Raw genomic sequence first — 11304 nt, 5'->3', positions numbered from 1 at the left:
ATCAATGGGGGGAAGAATATTAAGAAGAATGGCTTGTTTACCAGGGTTCTGAGAAAACCTCTGGTATATTTTGCCATTTGAAAGTATGAATGTTTCAAAATTTGGGAGTTACTATAAAGTTTAAAAATATTTACCGCAAGCATTCTCTCAAAAATACCTACTAGCACGTTTGATATAAGCTATGTCTAGGCACTGGAGATACAACAATGAACAAGGCAAAATTCTCACTGTCAGGTGGTAAAGTTCCAGCAGTGAGAGATGATAAACAAATGAACAAATAAATACGTCAGATGCCGATAAAATCTATGTAGAAAAAGTACTTAAGTAAGGGGGAGGGGTGATCAAAGACTTGGAACGAGTCAGGCAAATATTTGGAAGGAATGCATTCCATACAAAAGGAACAGCCAGTGCAGAGGCCGTGAGATTTTTGTGTACCTGGGGGTGAAGGGAACAATTTGGAGATCAGGATAGCTAGAACTGAGTGATAAAGGGGGAAGGTGGTAGGGGATTGAGGTCTGAAAGTTTGGAGGGTGGGGTAGATCCTATAGGTCTTTAAAGTGACTGTAAGTACTTTGGCTTTTATCTGAGTGCAGTGCAGATACAGGATGATCAAAAGCAGGATGACATGATCTGAACTTGTGTTAATTTAGATGAGGGTGGTTTGGGCCCCAGTGTGGTAGCAGAGTAGGCAGAATTGCGTATAGTATGGAATACTCTGAAGGAAGAGTCAACAGGATTTATGAATGGATTGGAAACGGTGACTGAGAGAACAAGTAGAATCAATAGTAACTTGAAGGGTGTCCAGGTAGTTCAATGATAGAATTCTAGCCCATATGGGAGACCTGGTCCTTGCCCAGGCACTCAAAAAACAAAAAACAAAACAAATGGTGCTGCGATAATGGGATATTCACATGGAAAAAAATGAAACTAGAAACCCACTACACAGCATACAAAAAAAAGAGTAACTTTGTTCTGGTTTGTTAAATGCTGTCAGAATGCAATGGTTTGCTTTTATAAAGGAGATTTATTGAGTTATACAAGTTTACAGTTCTAAGGTCATAAAAATGTCTGAACTAAGTCATCCAGAAAAAAGTACCTTGACTCAAGAAAGGCCAGTGGCATCCAAACATCTCTGTCAGCTGGGAAGGTGTGTGGTTGGTGTCTGCTGGTCCTTTGGCTTCTGGTTTCAAACAGCTCCCCTGGGGGTGTTTTCTTTCTGCATCTCCAAATGTCTGTGTCAGCTCTGGTTCCTGTCTAGCTTCTGCCGGTTCTCTCAGCTCCTGGCATCTCCTGGGGCTTCTGCATTTTCAAACATCTGTGTCTCTGTAGGCTCTGAAGCAAGTGTTCTTCAAACATCTCTGTCAGCTTTGAACTTTCTCTATAATGTGTCCCCTTTTAAAGGACTCTAGTAAACTTATCCAAGACCCACTTTGGATGGGTAGAGTCACATCTCCATCTAATTAAAAGGCCACACCTACAATTAGGGTGTCACATCTCCATGGACGTAATCTGACAAAAAGATCACACTCTCAATTGAGTGGGTCAATCTCCATGGAAACAATATAATCAGATGTTTCTACAGTAAACAGTAGGTCTGTCTCCACAAGATTGGATTAGGAAAGGAAACATGCTTTTCTGTGGTACATAATTTCAAACCAGCACAGACTTGAAGGTTTTTGTTAAAGTACCAGCAGGAAATGAAATGGTCAATATGGAATCCATAAACCAAAACTAAACCATGAGCTCCAAGATTAATTGAAAGTTTCTCTGAGATCCAATCAGAGGTGCCAATTTTTCCAAGGAGTGCTATGGCCAGACTCTACAGCTCTTCATAAACTACAAACATGGCACCACCTATGCAGTTGAGATACTACCATCCACAGGTGTAAAACCAATGGTTCTTAAAAAACAAAGCTGAAATGGCCTTTGTACAAAATTTCACCTGTAACAGACAAGGTCAGTTTCATTTTGAATCTTCAGCTATTTCACCTACTAGAGATTAGCAGACCATAAAGTTTTATATGAACCTGATTTTCTAGTGGAAAATAAGCAAATAAGCTAGTAAATGTATGATATGATTTTACACGGCCCCCAGAGATCTTTGCTCAGGTAATTCTATACGCTCCAAATAAGAAAACTTTCCTTTTTCATGACTGAGATGATATCAAGACTAGCGCTGTCTAGCAGATAGATAACGGAAGCCACAGAAATGAAACACATATGTAACTTTCAATTTTCCAATAGCTGCATTAAAAATGTAGAAAAAAAGGTAAAATTAATTTTAGTAAGCAATTTTAGTTCACCTAAGATATCCAAAATATTAGCCTTTCAGTATGTAACTAATTAAAATTATTTAGATATTTTATATTCTTTTTTTCACTTAAAACCTTCAAAATCCCCTATATATTTAATACTTAGAGAGTGTATTTTATACCTGTTTGGACCAGCCATATTTCATGTGGTTAATATTCATATTTGGCTAGTGGTTACCATATGGGACAGCGCAACTTCAGACTGTTCACATATTTGGGGCCAATTTTTCCCCATTTAAGAACTACAAAGGATAGGCATGACCTAACACTTCTTGGATCTGGATAGGCTCTCCTCAAGTTACATGAATAAAACATACCCAATCTACAACGTTTAGATCTATGATATTCAAACAGAAATAGACCTAGTATTGCATTGTCCCACCAAAGGTACAGTTCATTGGTCAATCACCAGAAAACAATCAAATGGAAAAAATACTTTCCCTCCTCCCATTTTCCACTTTGGGGAATATATCTTGCGAAGTAAAGAGGAAGGAGGAAGTCTTATTTCAGAGACAATGTGCATGTGTGCACGCACTCACTGTTGTGTGTTTTGAGTCTTTGTGTTCTCTGAAAGATGAGTGGCATTGTTATTTAATGGACATCTTAATACCATGGAACTACTGGGCAAATTTCTGGTCTGAAGACACAGTAGAATAGGGCTTCCTGACTGTTATTTCAGGGTAGAGACATCAGGATGATTATCTATGTTACATAAAAGCTGTAGTATATTCCTGAATGATTTGGAGATACATTTCTTCTGAAACAGCATGAACCTTGAAGCTTTATAACTATAATCGTTAGTTATAAAAAAAATTATTTGTGGCCAGGGATAAATCTATTTTGGCATGTGGGGTAGTTAATGCAATGGAATTATTAGCCTTGAAAATAAATCTGTAATCATTCGTTTGAAAAGGAATGCTAAAATATAGGATCTAGGGAAGGGGGTGGAGTGAGCAGAGAGGTAAAACCCAGATGTGAAAGGGAAGTGAGAGGACACCAAAGGAGTACTTACCCTACTTTGTTATTTTTTGCCCAAGATCAACCCTAGCACAGTGCACCCCTCCCTGCGTGGGGGGAAAGCGGGCAGCTCCCTAGGTCCCCCTCTCCCAGCAGCAAAGGTGGCGTAGTGGGTAAAAGGAAAGGTCAGCTATCTTATTTCTCACACATTCCACCAAGTAGGAATCCACTGAGTTACTGATGTCTTTTTTTTTTTTCACAGCAAATACATCATACTGATGAAGGCTATCAGCCTTGTTAATTAGCTAATTAACTCTCCAGGGAAGGATTGGAGCGCAAACATTTGGGGTCTACACATGCCATCTCAACCATCACTTTACTTATATTTGTTTTAAAATGTTTTGAATTGCACAGATGTTACATGGATGCATGCACACTGTAGAAATAAATTACATATGACCCCAATTTCACAGATGAGACCGTTAAGATTCAGGAAGGTTGAAAGATTTGGTAGGTGGTGGAGACTGGCTGTGAAATTAAGCTTTACCACCTTATCATAAGAGACCCCAGGTGACTTAGATGAGCTGTGGATCTTTTAATTTGCAGTGAAAGAAGGCTGTGGAATGAGAACTACTTTTGTAGAATGGAGACATTACTGGCAAGACAAAGGGCAATGTGGGAACGGAAACTTAAATCTGTAAAACAGTACGTGCTAATATTACGGATAATGATGACATATAATGCTTCAAAATTTATAAGGGTGGAAAACAAAGCAGAAGCTTTGGGCAGCTACTGGACAATGAGTAATCGAGGAGAAACATCTATGAAGAGAAAGGAAGGGTACAGTGAAGGAAGTTGGGGTTGCCAAAGATAGACCCCATCTTCATCATTTCTCCTTTAATTGACTAACCAAAGTTTCACTGAGTGCTTCCAGAGTCAGGTACTAAGGAGGCCCTGTGGGCAACTAAGACGAATAGAAGTGGTTTTGGTCCTGGGATTAGAGAGATACCCCTCTGGGCAGCAGGGAATTTTGTGCTACTGAGAAACCCTTCTGGACAGCCAAGTGTGGGCCCAGAGAAGCAGATGCTGTTCAATCTGAATCACTGGTCACGCCACAAAAGTGAGCATGTGCTGAGAGTTACTCTTAAAGACTTTCTGTTTGTGGCGATAAAAGTCTTAGCAATGGAAGACGGGGATGGTAGTACAACACTGTAAAAGTAATGAAGCCACTGAATTGTATGCTTATAAATGGTTGAAACGGCACACTTAATGTTTTTTTATATATGTTATCACAGTAAAAACAAAGAAGAAAAAAAGTGAGTACGTGCAAATCATTCACACCAGGAAGTAATTCACACCAGGAAAATCTAGTAAGCTTTTAAATAGACACAGGAGATGCCTTTTAGAACAAAACCAAACAATGCACAGTATGTCAACAGAGCTTTCAAAAGAGTACAATAGGGGGTGGGGGGTAACTATTTATGTTATAGAGGGCATCTTTGCTTTGCTTAAAAGATTTCATCGAAGAGTTTCTTTGAATATGCTCTGAATACATGCCCATAGCTGATGAACCACTTGATTGCGAGCCAGCTGCGAACTGCCCCTACTGTGGCGTTTGGGCACGCCGCTAAAAGGCCAGTCTGCCAAGAAGGTAAAGGATTTAAGGCAACAGGGCAATTGCAGTGTAATTAGCAAAAATGAGACTTTTGTCAAATTTTAGGAATAGTATACAACCACTCTATAGAATTCTTCATGTGTTTAATAACTTCTCATCTCTTGCAGCAGGTATTTTGGACCCTTGGAATTGGCATGAGTCCTACCGACTGAGCCATTCTCACCTGTTCCTGGCCATGTGTCTTTTTTCAGTCCTTCATTTTTGAAGCACTGTGTATCAGATCTCAAAACCTGGCCACTGGGTTGGGAGAATCCACATGGTCAAGTAGAAAGAGCCTTAGGACGAAAAGTTAAGAAAGCTGGGGTTTCACCCAGCTCTACCACTAATCAGCTGTGTTGACAATTTATTTACCGTTCATTTTCCCTTTATTAGAACAAAAGAACGGGATTTCATAATTTTCGGTAATCCCACACGATTCCAAAATTCTAACCTGTCAATTCACTGCTTCAGATGCTGTTTTAAGACAATTGTGACTCCCCTGTTATTTATATCTAAGCATAAATTCTTCCCCTTCCAAACAGATTCCCAAGGAAATGCAAACTGAAACGGACAAACACTAAAAGAAGTGGAGTTTAGGATCTCCTTCCCTTTCTTTTCTTTCTTGGTTATTTTGCCTGATTTCGTGACAACACTGATTGCTTTGAGGCTCTGTGTTCATTGTCCTTGCTGTGATGATGCATTTATCATGGACCCCTTCATGATTTCACGGGAAAAAAAAAAATACTGAGCACTTATATGCCTTCCAGAAGCTGATCAGACTGTAGCAAATTGGCCCACATTTTCCAAACCGACAACGGTGCTCTCCAGGCTCCAGGTCTTGGTATGTGCTATTCCCTTTCCTGGACAGTTTCTTCAACCCTCTCTGTCCCTGGAGACCCATCTTAAATATCACTTCCTTGGCAAAGCAGGCCCTAGAGAACTTACAGTTTTGAGTTCCTCACATTGCACTGTAATTATTTGTTTATACATCTGTTTCCTCAACTAGACTCAGAGCTCCCTGAAGTCGGAAATCTTGTCTCCTTCATCTGTGCAGTTTCCTGTTGGCAGTAGGGAAGTCCTGAGCCTGAGTGGTGGCCACCCTAAGTGAGTATGTGACCCTTCAGGGAAGGACTTTTCCTGCCTCCACATCTGCCCCTCCCTCTCCCTCACTTGGCCTAATCTCTCTTATCTGCTTCTAATTCTTTTTATCTGGCAGCATCATTTACAGCTTGTAAACTATTTGAAAATTTTTTAAACAATTTAGGAGTTTAATAAGGAAAATATTCATCTATGTAGACCTGGAGCTTAACACCAGTACTGGCATCTGGAAAATACTAATACACGAGATAAATGTATGCTTAATACTTTCCATAATGAAAATAATAGAAATAGCATCATTTGAGAGTTATCATGGACTAGACAGTGTCCTAATGCAGTTTATATGTACCAACGCACTTAATTTCCTCAGTTTAGGAGCAGAAACTATCCTCCTTATTTCATAGATAAGGAAACTGAGGCTCAGAAAGTTTAAGGGACCAGCGAAAGTAACAGGTTAATTTAATAGGAGCCATGGATCAGATACAATTTGGATTTCACATATAAGTGGATGTGTAGTGGTTTTATTCTTTAATTTACAAATCCATATTTTATGAGGTTTATTCGGGGAGATGTCTCCCAAGAGCTGCTCCACTCCGACGTGGGAAATATCGACACCAAGAAACATACACAGAGCAGAACAGGGCGTGTCTCCCATCAAAGACATGCCAAAGGCAGCATGTAAAATCCTCTGATGACTCAGAAAGTGTGGGGTCAGCAGTGAATTCTCTACCTCTTGTTTCCAAACCAGGGTTATGCAACATAAAAGATGCTTCTTGAATTGTTTCTTAACTGACTGAACCTTTTCAAGTTCCAGGTCTTTGGGTGAAATGGAACTTTGCTCTGGGAGAGAGGCAAGAGGAAGAAGTTTCCTTCCCCTCTCTTGACTTCAGGGTCAGCTTCCTTAAGCCGTTCTTGTTTTGTACGGCCTTATCACCTGTTCTTCCATTTGTAAATTGCCACGCCTTTTTCCACCCAATGTAACTGGACCAGCCCTGGCCCTTAGTTACCTCCTTTGTAAAATGAGGCTGACAACTGTAACCACTTTACAAAGGAGAAACAGGTAGGCAAAGGGTGTGGGGTGACCTGTGCAGGGATAGGGTGGGGAACCTAAGGAAGATAAGAGCAGATGGAGACCTTGACGCTAAAGCTTGGAGAGTAAATACGGGTAAACCAGATGCTGGGTAGGGGGGAGGTGGGCTATACAAGTAAGGGCCCTGACTGCAAAGAGAGCAAGGGTCTGTTGATTCCACAGCCCATGCTCTTCTTCCAGCAGCAAATCGAGAGCATGGCTCCTATGGTCCAGAGGCAGGTAGAGGCCACTAAGGGGCTGTTGGGGGTGGGCGGGGGACAGTGAAACTGGCTGTGATTCCCCAAGCTCAACTGGGGATCCCAACTGTCATCCCTACTGCACACATACTTAGCACAGTCCATTGGTATAATGGCATCGTATTATATTACACAAGCTTCAACCATCCATTGGAGATTTTTCTTTGGGGACCAGAGATTCTAATCTGTGCTTTTGTATGTCTAATATTTTACTCCTTAGAAGAGAGATGGGTGGGCCCATCCCCCTGATAAAAGAACAGAATGGCCTTGAGTCACTCTTAGGTGGGGCAACGTTGGCTAATATGTCACTGTTCTCATGAGACTTTCCCTGCAGTAAAATCAACAGTCAGAGACCTCGAGGGACTCTGGGAGTCATATAACCCTTTCCTTAGTTTCTTAACCCTCTCAGACAGATAAGGAGATTAAAGCCCAGGTACTGATTTAAGCAGTTGCAGAAAAGGGGTTTTGAGTTTTTCCATTTTCAGCTCTGTTCTTTGCTGTCAGCTGACCGGTTGACCATGGCCAAATCTCTTAACCTTTAAAACCTCAAAGTGGTGCTTTCTGAGTCCAACAGATTAAATACAAACAAACAAAAAAACCAAGAACCTTTTACTCTCTCATCCTGCTTTGTAAACAGTGAAGGACACGGACACAGCTTGACAAATGGCTTGGCTGTTTCTACAGTGAGAGGAATTTTCTAAATGACCAGCTATAAGCCGAGTAGGCTGAGTTCGCAGACAAACCTGACCACATCACTCATTTCAGTGGCGACAACCCGAGAGTGGACAATTGTACCTCTAAGGGAAAGACAGATGCTGACGGCCACGGACACAGACAGAGGGTCTTGGTTTGCCAAGGCTGCTATGACAGCTACCCACAGTGGGTTGGCTTAAACAACAGGAATTCATTGTCACACGGTTTGGGAGGCTAGAAGTCCAAAGTCAAGCTGAATAGATCACACTTTCTCTCAGTGTTTATGGCATTCTGGGGCTGGCTTGCCACTATTCTTGGGATTCCTTGGCTTATAACTCTGCCTCTGTCACAAAGCTTCTCCTTCTGGCTTCTATTATTCAGTCACCTGTGCCTCTGTCTAGCCTTCTTCTCCTTATAAGGACTGTGGCCAGAAGGCTTAAGGCCCACTCTGATTCTATCTGGCCTTATTGAAACAGGATCTTTGAAGGTCCTGTTCACAAATGAGTTCATCCCTGAGCTAATATAGTATCTTCAAATGTCCTATTTACAAAACAGGCTCACGCCTCCAGGAACGGAGATAAGGACTTGAAAATGTCTTTTGTTGGGGGCACAGTTTCAATCCCCAACATAGAGTTTACTGTGATTACATTTGAAAAGGACAGAAAAAAACCACTGGACCAACATTACCTTAAATAAATCCAGTCTCCAGAGATCCAGCCCTTTGGGTTAGAAACGAGTCTTTTCAAATAGAACCATCTCCGGGCCAGTTAACTTACAGTAGACCCACCGGTCCTTCACATCTTAGTGTGACTTTTTTTTTTTTTCAAAGAGAGAAAGAGTTTATTGCTAACCCCCAAGCAGGAGAACAGATGGCCTAGCAGTCCCCTAAGCTGTCTCCTGGGAGTCTAGCAGATTCAAGGTTTTTATGGATTTAAACAACGGGAGACGGAAGTTCGCATTACAATAAGTATACCCAGGCCTGAGACCAGTCATTCAAAGGGAAGCATAATCAAGGGCTTAGCATGACTTTGCTGGATGCAAATAATAAATCCCTGAGGAAAGGGTGAGCCTGAGTCGGGAGCTGACCCCAAAGATTCTGTCCCCCCGAGGTGGTCCTCGCCGAAAGCCCTCATCACTCCAGGGAAGGAAAGGCAAGAATTAAGAAAAAAGGGGGCTCAGTGAGCCTGGAGCAGCGGGACGGGCGGAGTAGCTGGCGAGGAGTACCACAGCGGTGCAGGCAGCGGAGAGCCGAACCTGGCCACGGACGCCTAGCCATGGGCGCAGTGGCAGCAGTTGGGCCCGGGGGGCGCAGGAAGAGGCCCCGGGGAGACCCGTCCTGGGCCGGCCGCGGCCAGGAACTCCGACTCGGAGAACCTGCCCCCTTCCCCTATCCTCGGCCTGGTGTGCAAGGAGGTGACGACGCTGACCGCCGACCCCCAGCCCAGCCCTCGATGGCGTCCAGGTCCTCCCCAACGAGAAGGACGTCACCGACCTGCAGCTTACCATCGAGGGCCTTGCTGGGGAAGGACTTCCCTGCCCGCCCCCCCACCCTAGGGTTACTTCCTCACCAAGATCTTCCAGCCCAACGTGGGCGCCAACCGCGGGATCCGTGCCAGCGCGCTCCAGAGGGGCTGGACGGCGGAGCTGGGCATCCGGCACGTGCCACTGACAACCAAGTGCCCGCGGATCCGCCCCAGGCCCAGGTCTGCACCGAGCGGGCAGGAGGGTCGCCTGCGGCGGCAGGATTAGGTGGGAGACGCAGCGCGCGCCCATTGCTCCAGGAGATCCACGCCGGCGGTCGTGGGCGCGACACGCACCGCGCTCTGACCTATGCAGCCGCAGCCTCCTCCGCTGACCCCTTGGTCCCCGGGGCAGCCAGGAGGGGCTGAGGGGCTCACGGCTAAGAAGCGTGAGGGCGGGCGCGACAAGAAGCTGGCAGCCAAGAAAAGGACAGCCAAGATGCGGGTACTGCGGCACTGTTAGTGGGCTCACCCTCCCCCACCTCCCTCCTCCCCCAAACCCTGGCTGGCCCTCCAATTCTGTCTCTAAATTGTTTAAATTATGGCTTTGGGGTGGGTGGGGGGGACATGGGGGCACTGGGACCTGAATTTGTTTTTCTAAACAAAGTTGAATAACTGTCTACTGTGCTTGGCGAACTCCACAGGATCTTTGCACCTGCCACGCTGGCCTGTGGCACTCCTAAAAAAAAATAAATAAAAGGGAAATTGGACAATAGTTGCAAAATCGAGTTATTACACTACTTCCTAAAGATAAAGGTCAAATTATTTCGCTACATAGGAAGAAACACATTAAAGTTATGTAATTATGTTCAATTTTTATTTTCTTCCTTCTCCTTCTTTTCAAAATTACTGAAAGGCTTAAATCACTATTTGTTAAGGAAAATCCCTGAGTCCCAACCAGCTTTGTTTTGGTTGAGAACATGTACAGGGAAAGTCACCTAAGCTCTATCTACTGAGTTCAAAGATATTTGTTGGGGCCTTTTTCATTTGGAAAATTTTTATTATTTTGAAGAGATTTAAAAAACATCATCTTTTCCCCAGAAAGACTCTAGCTAGTAACTACGAATCCAAACAGAAAGTAAATATATTGGAATATAAAAGGTCAATTGAAAAGACTGCTCGATGGATGCTTCTGTAAATGAGCAATAATTGTAAGGTTGATACCAGGTGTCTAAGGACTCCTGGGGAGACCTTAGAGATCCCATATTCCCTCAGCACCTTCTTGAAAAATGCTGCTCCAGGGTCATTTCCACGAAGAAATGTGTCCAAAGGTGAGGGTTTCTTACAGCTTTCTATCAGGCTTTAGCAGAATTCTGGGTGTCAACTACCTGGGAAGGGCAGCTGAAGGAAAACTAGGAGCCAGAAGAGCCTAATCTAAACTAGGATTAGGAAGGCAGAGGGGCGGGTATAAACTAACAAGGCAGAGAAGTGCAGAAGGCCTGGGACTGCTACATTCTAGTTAAGGTTTGGGAAAGTACCGCATGTTTAAAATCATAGCATGGAAGTGGCACTGTGATTATTTAAATGTTTCAAAGAAAGGGGCTCTTGCTCTTTCAGCCCTCCAAGGATTCCCCTTGTCCTCTTCACCATAAGACCCCCGCAGCTTCTCCTCTGCGGGTATCGCGGTGAGATTGGCACCCCACCCCCTCCTTTCTGACATAGGGGGCCATATAGACTGCCATAATCTTGGCATCATTTGTCTGGTTCTTTGTCATGTGTGATACTGCCTGTTTTCTTTAACTTG

General features: G+C 43.6%; 1 pseudogene; it reads left to right on the top strand.

Annotated features, from left to right (window-relative positions):
• The first annotated feature begins 4835 nt into the window (after positions 1-4835).
• Positions 4836-10023, top strand: LOC143683391 (ubiquitin-conjugating enzyme E2 S-A pseudogene; annotated as a pseudogene).
• Positions 10024-11304: the final 1281 nt, after the last annotated feature.

Source organism: Tamandua tetradactyla, chromosome 5, assembly GCF_023851605.1.
Source record: "Tamandua tetradactyla isolate mTamTet1 chromosome 5, mTamTet1.pri, whole genome shotgun sequence".
Taxonomy (NCBI): Eukaryota; Metazoa; Chordata; class Mammalia; order Pilosa; family Myrmecophagidae; genus Tamandua; species Tamandua tetradactyla.
The sequence above is the reverse complement of the archived record's forward strand: the minus strand, read 5'-3'. Positions and strand labels throughout refer to the sequence as shown.